Consider the following 16,521-nt stretch of genomic DNA (forward strand, 5'->3'; position numbering starts at 1 on the left):
GGGATTTAATAGGCAAAGACCATGGGGAACTTTTCAGCTTTTTAGTCTTTCTGCCTCTGTTAAGTCTGTTGCACAGGGAGGTGCAATTTTTAAATGTGGTCATTTTTAATTCCTGTCCCTGGAGTCTGGCTGACAGATTGGGAGTGCGGAGGACGGGAGTGGGCTGAAAAGGCAAGCTGGAAACACAGGATGTATACATACATTAAAATGGAGCAAAACAAAAATAAGCTAACTTAGGTGAACACAGATGGGATCTGTTTCAGGGCCACTCTTAACACCTGTTTTAAATGGCCTGTGGTGAAAATCATTAGCTTACAAAGATGCTATTTATGTCTTCCCTGAACTGAGTTTACACAAACACCAATGGTTCTAACTGGAGAGAGTGGAGATCAAATTTTGGTATTTTTTTTCTCTTCTTTGGCTTTTTTTTTTTTTTTTTTTTTTTTGATCTGAACAATAGTATTTTCCCTGCAAACCTTAAAAAAACCCAACCAAATAAAAAATTTTTGACAAGTATTTATTTTGATACATTGTTTATATTAGCTTGGCCCTTGATCAGAAGCCCATAGGCATTGATGTATGCAAAATATAAGTTGATCAACAAATATTTTAAAATCTGACATCAATTCTCAGCCTTTTCAGGTGTTGCTGTTGATTCCCACTTTTGTAGCAAAGACCAGAACTTGTTGACAGAAGCTTTCTGATTTGAGAGTGCAGGCTGATATAGGAATGTTTTATCAACTGACTTCACTCTCCATGCTGATTTTGATAGGTCATGCTAAAAGTAAGACTTCCAGCTTTCCAAGTATTTCTGCTCCATGTTGGCATTTGAATTTTGATGTGAAACATTCCTGTGATAATTTCTGCAAGCTTGTCTCTTTTGGAGGAAGGCATTGACTTTTCCCAGTTTCTACAAAACTCTTCATGGTTTTATCTTTGTTTCCTCTATCATAATTTTTTTTCCTTGATAATTGTTAAGCCTACTTCTTTCTTGTTTCAAGGTTTTGAAAACAGACATTTATAGCTTGGTTATTGACTACATTCCTACTGTAACTGAAAGGAGGACTGCGTCTTATCTGAAGTGTTACTTGCCCATGTAGTAGTAGTTTGAGTAACATAGGTGCGTGGTATACTGTTACTTTCATACACAGAATGTCTGAAACAATGTATTAAAAGCAATCAGCATAGTGAATAAGGAAAAATTGTTCCTTTAATGCACACTCACATCTCTCCATGCCAGCTGCAAGAGAATTGTGCTCATACTTGGAGGTGGTGATGCACTCTAATGGAAAGAGCAAATGCCTAGGAGTAGCTTGCTACTGGCTCTACTGGCTCAATCTGCACACCTTTGTAAAATATTTTGAGATTTCTGGATGATAGGAAGAGCTAAATACTATTTAAGCCTGCTTAGTTAGTTAGTAGGCTTTAGTCTGTATTATTTTTGGTTTGTGTATTACATGAATAGAGTGTGAAACTGCACGGATAATCTTTTGTTCTTGGATACTGCACTTCCCTTTGGCCTCTCTCTTTCTGGCTTCATTTTATTGGGTGTTAAAGAATACAGAGCAAAAGTAAAGAATACAGAGCAAGAAATATTTGAGCAACGAGGAGGTGCATAAATAGCAAACATAATGACCTGTGAAGAAGAACTGGATTTTTGGATGCCTCTGGAAGAGCAATGACCCTCTTGCTGTGTTACTGTGGGGAGGTGACAGGTGCATGCTGTCCCGTGATTGTCCACGTAGCTGGTACTTCCTCAGTGTCCAGCAATGTGCTCCCTCTCCTGCTTTGCTAAAAGGCCACTTATCTAAGCAGTGACAGGAGATCAAAGGGTAGCTTCAGTGCCCCATAGATGACATATGTGTATTTATGGCTTTAATCATTTAAGTGCAGCTCAGAATCCTAACCTATAGGACAGCACTTCCAAACTTCCACCATCATAATCATAGTCTGCTGTGCATTGTCATGGCTGCAGCACACCTCTTTTCTATCTGGACTGTGCACAGAAGACCTGTACAGCAGCTCAGGCAGCACGGGCTGCCCAAATACTCAGTTTGCCCTTCCCTCTGGGATGAGGGCAGCAGGCTGGGTTTTTCCATATCGACATGTAATAGCTCACTTAGTACAAGAAACATACAATGTAGCTGGAGAACCTTGCTCTGAGTAATCATCTGTAACTGCAAGTGAAGATTTCTAAAAGCAGATCAGTAATCTGGAAAAATTGTATGTATTTTGTTAAAGGAAGTCTCTGAGCCACAAATAGATGGATGTTGGGAAGAGTAGTCTGGGGAATTGTCACTACACCCCTGCTCCATGACCTTCACTCAGCATCTGCTGTTTGCCATGGGCCCGGACAAGCCAATCAGCCTAAGTGGCCCTTTGGTTTCACCTGCTGGGGCCATTCTAGGTGCAGCAGGGCACACATGACCGTGAATATGTCTGTGTGTGTATGTGCAGGGATGGCTGAGTGGACATTCACTGGGGAGGATACAGCAGTGGGCACATAACTGCAGCACACCATCATTCCTTTTCTGATACTTCGTCTTATTTTCATGCTTTTTTTGCAATGCTCTTGACTACTTAAAGACCAGCATATTCAACATATTTGCCCTTTGTTCTTTGTGTGTCTCCTGTAGTGAGAATCACTGAACTTCTGCAATTATAGCCCAGTGTTTGCAATTCAGTGTGTATGGTTACCAGAATGCCATGGACTTCTTATACTACTATTATTATTGTTATTGTTAGTATTTTGTTTAATTTACTTATTGGTTAAGAAGCTGTAAAAATAAGGCCAGGCTGTGACAAAAAGAGATAGATAGTCTAAAACTGATGTTAAATAAATAGTCTCTTACTGCATCAGAAATGGAGATGGAACCCTTGCAGAGCAGTTTTTAATGTGTTACAGAGGAGGGTTAAGTGACACTTCCCTTTGGTGTGGAATGTGAACATTGGCTTTGTGCATGGCAGAGTATGATGTTATCCTGTGGCACAGTGATTTCACCTGCTGATTTTTAAGGGACTGTCCCACCTCTGAAGCCTAGGGGCTTCTGTAAAATATTATTTAGTTAATTCAAACCCATACTTATCTCCAAAATGTCCTTGTCTAGAGTTTCTACAAAGTCTATAGAGGCTTGATGCATGAAGAATTATTTTTTTATCAAGCACCTGCTTTCTTTGCCTAGCTCAGTTATGCAGCAAGGTTGTTTTTATAGTATTAAGAAGTGAGCAGTATATTCCATATGCCACCAAGCTTTGTAAAGAATCCTGCTGATGACAATTTCACAGCTGCTGAGAAATAGGCCAAGGCTTCCCTATAAAGTGACAGTAAGGAAAAGAATATCTATTCTGTTAGTATTGGCCATGCATCCTCCCCAACTTTTTCCCTCTTGAAGGAAAATGTTAGCTCTTCCGAACTATGGAACAACAGATGGTGACAGAAACCAATTTCTACTGCAAAGCCGTTTGGTCAGGAAGTATCAAAAAATGTTTTGGAATTGTGGAAATGAATTCTTGGCTGCAGGGCTACCAGCAGCCTACTGGAAATGAGACATGAAGCAAGTGCTTAACAAATATGAGAGCCTGCTTGGCCCTGAGAGAAATGGCTTTGGTCAAACATTTTGGAAATTAAGAAATTTATATGCATAGGGTCTGGACTTCAGAAGTGTTCTGAGTATTATGGATGTTATACAGATTAGGTTCTTAATTTCTGGTCACTGGTTGCTTGACCAGCTACCAAAAAAGTAGCCTTCAAAATATGCCGAATGACCTCCAGCTGAGACAAGCTTAATATAGCTCCTCCTGGCCTAGTCAGGTGGAACCTTCCCTTTTGGCTCAGCCGATTTGCTGCCCACAGACCATGAAAGTCCTAGGGATCTGGTAACATACAGACACAAAATTAATGCAGAAACAGCACAGGCCACTCTACTCATGGGTTGTGTTTAGTAGGTTGTGTGTGCCTGCAAGTTGCTGGATACAGCAGGTTCCTTTGGCGATTCCTGTACCTGACCAAACGTATCTCCTTGGAGAACAGTTTGAGAAGGAGAATTTGTTTACTTTTTGGAATTGCACCATAGTTGTCTGTCTGTGCTGTTAACTCGCTGAAATAATCAGCAACATGTTTTTTCCCCTCAGAATTTCTGTAGTGAGTCTTAGCTGCTCCTATAGAAAATGGCTTGTGAGAGCTCCCCATACATGTGGAACATAAACGATAGTAGCTGAGCCATCTTGTTTTATCTGTTCTGTTACAAACCTATACCAAATTGTCATAATGTCATGTCACCAGCAACACAGAGCAGATGGAAGTATCTTTCCACATATTGACTCGTGTTACTCTGATAAAATGAGTTTGTTTCTCTCCTTCTGTCAAGCCTGCTAGCCTCTGGCAAGGGACACAGGTCTCAGCTAGGAGAACTTGACCAATAATGTTCAAGTGACCATCTGATTAAAATACTCTATCATTGGCCAGTATAGTTAGCCTGCACCAACAACTGTTTGGAGTAGCCACTTCTATTTCTTACATCTGTGTAAGGCAAATTAAACCAGGTAGTGTTGTTCCAGGTTGAGGAGATGTTGGGGAATTAACCCTCGAGGAAGCAGATATTTGGATTTTATAAGGATCCATTCAAGGCCCTAATATTAGGCCCTCTGGAGACCAATCTCAATAAAGCAAGTGTCAGGTCTCTGAACTGTCCATTGTTATAGAAAAGTGACAACTCCCTGAACATGGGTTGCGAATGCTGTGTGTTAGCTACCAAAAATACAATTTGCAAAAAGCGCCGGGAAAATCCTGACAGATAAAATAACTACAGTTGTGCCGTGAGCATCTGAAAAGCAGATATCTTCTGTGTTTCTGTTTGTGGTGAGTGGTATTTGACTTGATGAGAGCACTGCTCTCAGATTGAAAACACACGAAGCTGAAGTCAAAAGGGAGTCAGTGTAATCATTAACTGACTCACCTTCTAGATGTGACAAGTAATGAACCATTCTAAACTTGCCTGGAGCTTTCTTTGGGACAATACCCACAGGGGAAACCCTCTTTCGCTCAAGTGAAGCATTATCAAATGGGCCCGCTATTTTCCCCAAATGCCAGCTCTTTTCTGTCTTGTCTCTAACCACCTGAGGACATATAACTGCTGATCTCAGCATCCCAGCCAACATTTGCATCTCGGGGCTCGAGTACAGGATAGTAAAATCCCCAACACAGCCGTTTTTACAAAAATTGCACATGCTTTTTGTTTGTTTCTTCTTTTCTTATTAGCCTGCTCCCACAATGGGGAAGTGTTTTAACTGCCCGTGCTGGGATTTCATGTTAGCAAACCTCTAACCAGCATTTGGCTCTTTCCACTTTCTTACTTTGATTTGGATGACTGCCTGAAGCACCTGCTAATGGCCTGAAGCGTTGGAGCCGAAATTTGCAGTTTGTGTCCCACGCTCACTCTGTTTTGTTACCTCCTTCTGGAGCACCTGCTCCGTGGTCTGGGCTCAAGAGCCTGCTTTCTTGCTGCCTGCTGACAGCAGCACTCCTCACAGCTCTGCCTCCTCTCAGCTTTGTCCTGCTCTCTGTAGCCCCTGCTTCAGCTTTGCCCGGGTCTTCAGGGTAACATCAACGTGTCCTGCGTGTTCCAGTGCTTGAGAGAAGAATGGTGTTCCCCCTGGTACTTGGGAACAAAGGTGATGCCCAAGTAAAGTGATGATTGTGGTCATCCTAAAACATTTGCCATGGCATTCACCAGCAGAGTTTTTGAGTTTTTAAAAATAGGTTTTATAGGGAAATTGTGAACTAGGCCAGCTGGCTGAAATCAGCTTATAGGTCAGCAGAGGTTAGAAGCCACCTGGCAATTCAGTACTCAGGAAACATAGGAAAAAATGTGCCCACTTAACAGAGAGGGACTAAAAGAAACTCAAAATATCTGAGGAGCACTTCTCCTTTCTCCTGCTCCCGCTGCCTTTTGAGGATCTACATGCTTTTCCATGAGATTGCTCCTTATGCCTACCCACAGGGAAGGCTGTTAGAAGTAGCTCTTTAGGCTACTGAGAAAATGCTCCTCCTTGTCAAGGGGCAAAGCTAATGGAGGATTTCAGGGGTAACACCTTCCAGCAGGGAATTTTCTTTCCAGTCTACCTTGGGAAGCGTTCATTTGTTTCCCAAGAGTCTTGGTCTGTGCCAAGGGGATTGTTTACATGAACGTTCCATTTCCAAAAAGGTGGTTTTGTTTCTGTGTTAGAAGGATGCTGTTAACAGCAACCGAAGAACTCAAGTATTGGCTTCCTGCTGCTCCCCTTGCTGACAGGGTCATCCTGTTCCGCAGTGAGCTGCATTCCTTAACACAGCCACACTGTGCCCCCCACCCACCTTCCACATCGGTGCTGTGTGGGGCTTTCCCCAGGAACCAGCTCCCTGAGTGCCTGGGCTGCGCACTGAGGCTTGTTCATACCAGAGACATCTGCTCTTGCAGAACTGGGCAGGGCAAGGATTGATTTTTTTTTTTTTCCTTCTTGCTTTCCTTTGGTTGCCTCAAAATAACCCTAATTAATTTTGTGGAGAGTTTAGTGTGCTCCCATCATGGGATTGCTCTTTGTGCAGATCTCTTGCATGCTATATTTAGGTATGGTTTTTGGAACACCATGTGACCCGAATCAGATAACTTCTGAACTACTAATCATGTCTTTGACACTGACTCCCTCCGTGGCTTTGGGGCATTTTACGGTTGTTTCCCTACATAGAGAATGAAAACAGATATACTCATCTGCCTTGTAAGAGCTTCTGCCAGGGTTAACAAGTATTTAAGACATTGGTTTGAAGTAAATTTGATTTTATTATTTCTACTGTAATCTTAGTTGTATTATTTCTTAGATGTTTACTATTCTAAAATTATCTGTTGCCATCTTAATTTCCTTAATGAATGCCCCTATTTCACCATTTTAAATGAAATTAGTTTCTTCTGTGTTGTAGATGAAAATAGGGCAGAAAGAAAAAAGCTAAATGCCCTCATTTCCTGCCCCACACAAATTTTCTTCCTATATTTACTAGTTGATCGATCCATGGAGATGAAAAGCTCAAAACATTGACCTGAACTATTTCCCCTTGTGCTAGCTACATCCCTTTTTTTAACATGGGAAGTTAGTTATCTGCTTGGTTTTCCCCTGCTTTTTCGAGCTGTGCAGCCTGACTTGTATCCTGTCCTCTTGCACTGCTCGAGGCCCCTCCAGCCCTGGAGGAAGCAGAGCTCCCTTTGGTTCCACATGCTGCATGGCTGAGGTTTGGAGCCTATGGTCCATTTCAAGGCATCGTCTCTTGTTGTTCATGTCCATAATTGCTGCTTTTTGTGTCTTGGGTGCTTCTGCAGGGAGCTGGAGTACTGGGATTTCTTCTGGCCTCACCTTTTTTTTGCCATAACCCTTTAAGACCTTTCCATAGGCAAATGGATCAAAAGATCTGCTTGGCCTTTCACTGATAGGAAAGGAGCTCAGTTTGACCAGGTAGCTAGTCAGACAAAGAAGTGGAGAAATTATGGCAATGCTTCCCATCCTTTAGGAAGTAGTGAACAGAAGGGAAGAGGATTCTTTCTTAAGTAAAATTTATTGTCTAATTATAAATAGTAGCTCCTCCCCCCTTTCTTAATTCCTTCAGAATTAAATCCTTTGCCCAAGTGCTTGTTCTTTCCCTCTTACAATGGCAGTAAAAAGCAAAATAATACATAAACTAAAAATTCAGCTTTGAGAAAAAGGCCGATAATGAAATATCTGCCAAAGACTCTGCAATATGTGTCTGTCAGAGAAAAAAAGCAAACATTCTTATATTTGAATCTCTGAAATGTAACTGCACCAGACTAGTTGGGGAAAATTTGTTTGAAGATGTATTACGTTCCACGATCAAATGGAAAAAATGGCACCTGTCATCATATTTAGAAAACAGCTGGGTAACATGGCCAAGTGCCACAGTCTCTTTTCACATGGCCTTTATGCTGAAACCATCCAAGCTCCATTCTCAGCAACTGGAGAAACCCTGTGCCTTTAAATGGTTACAGAAACATCTACTTAGGGGCCAGCTCTTATTGCAGCAAAGCCTGCTTCTGATGCTTCTAATTAGCGGTTAATGGATTATACTTTACTTTTATAACCAACCCAGCAGGCACTCTTCTATAGTATTTTTCGGCTATTTTTGGTAGAAGATATATGCAATTGCGCTGCTCTTCATGCTTTCATTTTGAGCATGCAGAAAATATTAGAAATAAAGCACTATCTGAGATTATTTTACCACTCAAATGCTTAAAGTCCGATTATGCATTTACTAAATTCCTTATGCATTTCCTAATTTCCTATTTTCTTTCATCTAGTATCTTAGAAAACTGTAATGGGTTAATTGCCCTAACTGATCTAGACTTTGATGCAGAATCTCCTAAATACATACTTATTGTTAATTAAAATATTTATATACCCAGTGAAAAGCGTGTTTTTTTTAGACTTGCAAACACAGCTCCGATATGTATTCGTTTAGGAAAAAAACATTTTTCTAAGTGAGTCTACGGGTACATTCAGAAGTTTAGATGTGCTTGTAGAAACTAATCATTTTTATCCTTGCTTGGAATTAAAATAGCAATGAGGTTAGTAGCATTAAAGATTTGCAGTGCTACATGTGTGTGTGTGCCATACACATGTGGGTATATATGTGTATATATCATATATACACAATATCCATAGTGTGTATACCAACTTGGGGATGTGAATATAAATCTATGCTTAATAAAGAAGTAAATTTCCTAGGTTTTGGTTGGAAGTTTATACTCCCCCAGGGAATTATTTTGATGTCAGTTTGTAGCAGGAAGCCTAGTTTGCTGAGTCTCTCTTAGAACCTGCTCTGTTCACTGAGGCCACGCTTCCAGTAGGACAAGGTCTAACATTGGTTAAACTGGAACAGGAGAGGGAGCTCTCACAGCACGGGCCAGGAAAGGGGAGGCTGAGGTGCCCAAGCCCAGGAGAAGAGGGGTAGAGGCCACCAACTGCAGGTGAGATGCACCATCACTCTATTCCTAATTACTGTGGTCCCTTCACCAAAGTGGCTTCTCCATCCCTTACTTATGTCACAAAAAAAAAAAAAAAAAAAAAAAGGAGTTGGCTTAAAAAGACAGGAAATGGCTTAAGAGAGAAGCTACAGGTTAGTTGATGAGAAGCTCAATGAAACCCATCAGTGTGCTCCTGCATCCCAGAAAGCCAACCATATCCTGGGCTGCAGCAGGAGCAGCATGGCGAGCAGGTTGAGGGAAGGGATTCTCCCCCTCTCCTCTGCTCTGGTGAGACCCCACCTGGAGTGCTGTGTCCAGCTGTGTAGTCCCCAGCATGGGAGGAATGTAGACCCATTGGAATGAGTCTGGAGGAAGTCACAAAGATGCTCAGAGGGCTGGAGCACTTCTCCTGTGCAGAGAGAAGTTGGGGTTGTTCAGCCTGGAGAAGAGAAGGCCCTGAGGAGATTTTACAGCCTCCAATACCTAAAGGTGACATGTAAGAATGAATGGGGATGCACTATTTAGCAGGGTGTAATGATAGGACAAGGGAGGATGGCTTTGAACTGGCAGAGGGCAGCTTTAGATGAGAAATTAGGGAGAAATTTCTGCTGTGAGAATGGTGAGACGCTGGAACAGGTTGCCAAGAGAAACTGGATGCTTCAGCCCTGGCAGTTTTCAGTGCTGGGTTGGATGGTGCTTAGAGCAACCTGCTGTAGTAGAAGCTGTCTCTGCCCATCAGAGTGGGTTTGGAACTAGATGACCATTAAGGTCCCTTCCAACCCGACTGATTCCATTGTTTTATGGTATTATGACTAGCAGCAAAGGAAGTGCCACCTGCAGGACTCCTGCTTTGAAAGCACTGCACTTGCTGGGTACAAGACTGTACAGCACTAAACTGGTATGGTTGTGTTTGTTGAATGCAGTGAATTTCAAAAGGCTTTCCAGAAAAATATTATTTTTATGCTATTATTTTTACAGAGCAAAGACTAAAAAGAAAAGGAAGGGAAAGAAGAGGAAAGGCTGGATAGTGGTTATTATGTGAAATAGCCCCCTGACTGTGATGAGACATGGGCAACTTACTTTCCATCCTGGTTCTTGAGGAGGATGGATTTGGGCTTTTCCTTTGTCTTGTAACATTCCCAGAGGAGGAGGCTGGCTGTGCAGGTGACGAAGAGCTGTTGTTTCCCTGCCCCTCGCAGTGCCTGTGTGTGCTGTAGGTGGGGAACAGAGGGATATCTGCTGGGCAGGGCCAGGCCCACCTTGTTCCTGGAGCAGGTCCTCTCTGTTTAAGCCACGTTCCTTTCCATTTTCTTCAGGACAGTGCAGCAGGAAACTACCCTGTTCTTGAATCAAGGCCATAGTTGAGCCTCTCTGCAATTGTTTCATGTTTGCTCACTTGTAATCAGCAGAAGCTATTCTGACATGCTCAAATGTGCTGTTATGTTTCCTTTAAGAAATAATGAGATTATTCAATCTTTTTTCCCCTTAAAAGAGCTCCCTCTCCCCTTAGCTTGGCTTTCTCCCTAAACTCCTGCAAAGGTAAAGTCCATCTTTGTGCCTGCACTATCTTGTCCTAGTGCACTGTAAATGGTGTATGAGGGCTGCAGGATTTGCCTTCCCTCAGCCTCTGTCTGAAGTGTTGGCCAAAGCACGTGGCTCCTTGGAGCTGCATTTCTGACCTCCACATCAGAGTAGTGAAGACAGGTCTGAGGCACCTCAAGTTCAGTGGCAGCATCCTGAGATCTCATCAGCCAGAGCTCTGGGGTTGCCCCTCCGAGCTTCCTCTCTCAGCAGTTTTGTGCCAGGCATGCCGAGCTTTGCAGTAGTTGAGGTTATTGAGGAGAACTTCCTCCCGAAGAGTAAGGCTCCCTCAAGCACAGTTTGGTTTGAGTTCTCAGAAGGTCAGCGTGGGAAGCTCCCCATAAAAGCTGAACTTTGATGTTGTCAGCCAAGACAGATTCAGAAGATTTGGGAACATTTCTTTTCCCTCTTTATAATTATGTGAAACGCGGGAGACCTGTGAATAGGGTATTTTTAGATTGTACTTTCACATATACAGTATCATAGTATGACAGCAAATTAAAATTCTTATCAAATCCTTTTTTTTTTTTTAAAGAAATGTAACTCATAGTGGAAAGTTTGATAAAGAGCAGTGTGTGCTTGGCACAGGAATTCTGCTCTTGTTACTAAATGAAACATCACTGGTTGCTCTCATTTAGATGAACACTTTTGGAAGTTCTTTTTTTTAAGGCTAGTGGATTGGACTTCTAATTTTAACTCCTATGGTTTATAATTAGAAACATTTCCAAACTTGTTTACAAACACCTGCACTTGACAGTATGTGTCTGCAATTTTAGAAGGACTCACTTGTCACTTCCAGTGGGGGTTGAGAGGGCATCTGAGTTCTTTGTGTTTGTACAGTTAGTTTCAGGACACTGGAACAAAAGTGCATTTTTAAAAATAAGAGTATGAGAATGTGATGTTTTGTGAGGGGGTTGCATGCACCTAATTAGCAAACAGGTGTTATTGAGTAGTTGTGTATTATTTCAAAGTCAGTGGAATTGATTGTTAGTGGTCTTTTGGAGCAAGATCTGAACTGGCACCCAAAGGAGAAATTCCAAGAACTAATTTTAGCAGTTGAGCCTCTCAATTGGAAAAGATGCTTTACAGGTTTTCTGTTTTTATCTGTACTTAAGACATATTACTTTCTTGCCAGCTGTCCTTAAGAAGTTATTCGGAAAGAGTTTTAAATGACTTGTGAAAAAATGATTGCATTGCTATTTTATGTGAATTTGGAAGTGAATCGCTAAATGTACAGTGAATGGTGGAGCATGGCTCCCCTTGTTCCTGAGTGGGATGTGTGTGTTAAACAAGTCTGTATGCAACTTGTTTGTATTGTGGTGAGTATCATGCTATGTTACTAACTGGTCAAGTGTATCATCACATTAGAAGTGATCAAAATAATTTACCAAAATAAAAAAAAAAATCATTTTGGCACTTTATATCTGACTTTAGCTGCATCACATAGGTTAACAGTGTTGCTTATCAATTCCTAGTGTAATGGGAAAGGTTATTGTTGCTAAAAATTGATGCTGCGTGGGAGGGTGTCAGGAAGAACCCTCCAAGTATGCTTCAAGGGTACAGCTGAACCAGAAGTAGTCACAGCAGACTTAAGCAGTAGTGGCATAAGGTGTCCTATTGATTGCCTAATGCTCATGTTCTTCCTAATTAGTATGAAAAACTCTGGTTAATTAGACCAGCCTGTTTGGCTGTTGTGTCCTCTACCAGAAACCATGGTCTTAGAGAAACTCCAATACAGAAGAGAATAAAGAAGTCACAAAGCAGAATGATTTTCACTTTCTGCTGTGTTGGTGTCCATAAAAGCATGGACCTGGATCCATTTGAGGAATCCACATTGATGTCAAAGGATCATGTCCTCAGAGGCACTTATTCTACCAATTTCACTGAGAGCGGCTATAAGTGGAGTTAGGCACCTAAATACCTTTGGGTATGCTTGTGCTTTGAAAGCAAACCTGCAGTGTGCAGCCTCTTTGTTGTGCTTGACCCCTCTGCAGGGCACACAGCATCACTCACTGGGGGGCTCTTCCAAAGCAATTGCTCAAAAGTAAACAAACAGATAATTATATAAAGCTTTTGGAGTATGATGCACAGGTCTGAAGAATTAGCTTTTGCTGTTTGTAAACCAGCTGTGCCCAATATCTGTGTTTCTGAATTCCTTTGAGAAGTACAGTTTTAACAAGCGTTCACTTTCTGTAGCAAACAGGCTTTAAATTTTTTTTTTTTTTACTTTTGAAACAAGTAGGCTAGCTAAAATTATGATGTTACTTAGATACTGCACAGCATAATTTCTTAGCTGCAATTAATAAATTGTGTTGTAACCATATTAGGCTGTTACCATGTTTGAAAATAACTTCAAACATAGCTTACAAGCTCCGGTGTTGTCAGGGTCCCAGTTCATCAGAGTTAGAAATACGTGACATTTTAGAAATGGCTCGTGATTCAAATATGACCAGAGAAATTAGACTTAAGTGGAATTTAATGCTACTTCTTGCTTAACTAGAAATTTCTCTTTTTATGGTGAATTATATCTGGAAATAGCACTTTCATAACTGATGTACTGAGAGAAATGCCAGTGTTTTCAGTTTTCCTCTTTTTCAGTTTGCTCATGTCTGTTCTATGCCCACTTTCTTAAGTGTAAATATGTTTCCAAAAAGTTAGAGAAGGCTTGAAGGCAAGATCTATGCAAGTGTATAAAGATCCAATGATCCAGCAATACCTTGAACATGGGCAAAAACCTCTTTGATATCAGAAGTCTTGACTGACCATGAAGTTAGTGAGAAGATTTCTCAGATGTTCCTGATAAGTAAAAAAATACCTCTATGGAATATTTATAGAGTTATCTAACCTTCATGAGCCAGACCAGTTCTTAAGTGTGAATGTTTGGTGTACATGTGAAGTGATCTGTTCCCAGGATAACCTGCCTTGTTCCTATAGGGAAACTGCACAGAAAAATTTTTCTTTGGGTGCATTTAAAATGATACGATCTTCATCAGGAAATGGTAATTAAAGTAAATACAGGAGTCATGAATGGAAAGAAAATGAGCTTCAGAGTTCTGCTTTGATTCTTCTTGTAAAAAATAATTCTTACTTCAGGTAAAATTATTGCTCCTCACTAAGGATCCCATGGTATGATTGAGTACTTTGAGCCATAGCATGCACGGTATACCGGAATGGTCTAAGAATTGAATTAATATCCAGGTAACTGGGCTTATGAAGGTATGTCAAATACCATCACATACCACAGGAGAGGACTGTTGAGAAGGCAATATCTGGTAATGGTTAGAAATCAGCTGTGGATATAAGGGGACAGCTTGTAAATTGCCAGAGGGAGTTAATGTAGGTTCCCAGCTCATGAAGTCCCAGCATTGCAGTTATGTTTGCATCCCCAGGGCTGGAACACATTGCAAATCCCTGAGATGCAAATTCTTTGCCTGCGTCTCCCATGGTACATAGCTGTAAACCGGTCTTTGGAAGTCCACAAGTAGGTGTAAAACATGCATTTTCCATAGAAGTAATGACCTTAAAGAGGGACTGTGAGTATTACAATGGCCTACTGCAAATTATCTGTAGCTTAAATTTTTGCTTTTATTTTTTATTCCTGGTACGTATGTTTTATGTGAGCAGCTTTTTCATGTTTCTTCAGTAATTCCATGCCACAAAACATATGTGGGTTTTCTTCTAAAGAAACTGTTATGTGCCAGTTGTACCTGAGCTGAAGGGTTACCCAGAGCAAATGTGTATGAAGTGAAACTGCTCCAGGATAACCTGCCTTGGTTTAGGGGAGAGTTAATGATAAATTTATTTTCGTGACCTGTCCGCCAAATATTTGTACACTAATTAGGTCCTATTTTGAGGGCAGAGCATGTGAGCTTCTAAGGAACCCCTTGTACAGAGTGGGAAGGGCAAGAGGATTTTTGTCCCTAGTAAATGCAAACCCCACCTTTTTTATGTGGCATCACCTAAATACGTGCATTATTTCTGAGTAGCATGTGAATCCCGGGGCTCCTATGGAGGCATTTCTTAAATTGGCTCACGAGAATAGCTGTAGCCAGCTCAGGTGTTCAAGTGTAGAGCGTTGGGGTAGAAACTGAACCAAGTCAAGGCATAATCATGGTTTTAACTTTATATAATGTCTTTTGCAATATAGTAGAAAATGACCCTTATGACTAGTGGCAGGACCTGTTATATAAGTAATCCAGCCATGGTGCTGGTTGGTATCTTGCTTTTCACTTGAACCTCTCTGCGATGCAGGTCTTGGAGGAGTGAGTGCCTGGTGCAGTCTCTGCTTGACTCCTTGGTAAGTCATTTAAGTCCGTCTTTCTGTACAGTCACTTTCCAAACTGCTCAGCAAAAATAAGGAAATTTTTCATAGAGTGCTTTAAAAGAGAGCTGCTAATCAATTTTTCTTATTATTTTATGCCCTGTGATTTTTGCACCACCCCCACCAGCTGGTTAATCATGCAAAAGCTGAACACTTCATTAGCCAGAACATGTTTGCCCATGGGCATTTCTGTAGTAAATTAGTTCTTTCTATTTATACAGGTAAGTCATGGCCAAAAGTCTTTAAGGTGCCAAAGGTAAGGGTTCGAATTAATTCTTTTTCTGAGTTTTCAAAAGAACTAGGTTTAACTTTGTGTGCTGTTGATTTGAAATTACTTTTGAAGTAAAGATAGTATGGGTAAAAGAGCATTATTAGGCTGTTTAGAGATGCATTGTGCCTTTCTGGATCTCAAATTTGGCTTTTTTAGTACAGGCTGCCTTAAAAAAGCTAAAAAAGCCCAAAACACATACACGCACTCACACACACACACACACACACATATATGTATACACATACATGTGTATGAATATGCATAGTGTCTTCACGCAGAGACTCTGCTTCTTTCAGTGGCACACGGCATCTTGACCTGTGTTTTTAATTTCTTACTCTGTGCCTCTTACACTATTAATTGAAAATATGTGGTTTGCAGATGCTTTTTTGCCTCAAATCAAATGGTGCCCTCTGAAAGCCTAGTTTAGCTTGACAATGAATTTAGCTTTCAGGCTTTGGCCATTGCAATATTGTTTGAATGCCACCATTTCCTGCAATCAATGTAATTTTATATCTACTTGGAATAGAAAGTCAAGATGGTGATTGCCTTAATTTAACTCAGTGTTGTATTCATTAAGGAGCTGATCCTAAATTCCTTTCAGATCAAAGTCTGTCTTGATTTCAGTGGAACCTTTCGGCGCACAAGGTGTGCGGTAGCCCTCTGAAATGTTGTCATTGTGACTAGTGAATAAAAACTAAATGTGTTGCTAAATTTAGGCTGTTGCTCATGTCAGCTTCCTTTTCTAAATGACGGTAAGTGCATTCCATAAATAGTATGCCTCTTATGTTGTCATATCTCTTTGGCTTGCTTTGCAGTATTTTACAGGATGTTTGCAAATGAATTTCGTATTCAGTAGGCAGGGGATGAAAATAACACTACTCATTGGGACTCCATTAACCCGCAGCTAATGAGGAACCATTTGGAGGGCTGGATGAGTGTAATTCAGATTAGCCTGCATGCCAGGCTGCTCTGCTCCCGCTCAGGCTCTGCCCGTGCCACGCTCCCTGTGCCGTGCTCCGGACGGACGGAGCGCAGAGCGGCGCAGCTCTGACTCTGCCTTTGGCCAGTTAAGTTTTCTGTGCTTCGGCTCCCCTTTTGGAAGGTAGGAGAGGAGAGGGCGCATGTGTGTGTGTGTGTGTGTGTGTGTACGCAGAGATAGGTGACAGTGATCTTGACCTCCATGGGTCAGGTGTTCTGGGATGTAATGAAATACTCCTCAGACACTCCACTCATGCTTGCTGGTTGATAGCATTGTTACTTGTAGAAAAGGGTACTACATGGTGACAGTAAAGGTGGTCCAGACTGGCCCTTAATTAATTTTATTTTTGAAATCTATATTAGTGACT

General features: G+C 41.3%; 1 protein-coding gene across 6 annotated transcripts in view; it reads left to right on the top strand.

Moving 5' to 3' along the window:
* The window catches only part of ESRRG (estrogen related receptor gamma), a 372,987-nt gene that overhangs the window by 18,471 nt on the left and 337,995 nt on the right, over window positions 1-16,521 (top strand). For 3 of the 6 annotated variants that reach the window (XM_059467358.1, XM_059467352.1, XM_059467353.1), the window contains exon 2: window positions 14,835-14,880. The exons of the other annotated variants lie outside the window; for them this stretch is intronic. The gene's annotated coding sequence lies outside the window, so the exon portion shown is untranslated. The remainder of the gene's footprint in view (window positions 1-14,834; window positions 14,881-16,521) is intronic. 6 annotated transcript variants of the gene reach the window in all.

Source organism: Ammospiza nelsoni, chromosome 3 (genome assembly GCF_027579445.1).
Source record: "Ammospiza nelsoni isolate bAmmNel1 chromosome 3, bAmmNel1.pri, whole genome shotgun sequence".
In the NCBI taxonomy this organism is placed as follows: domain Eukaryota; kingdom Metazoa; phylum Chordata; class Aves; order Passeriformes; family Passerellidae; genus Ammospiza; species Ammospiza nelsoni.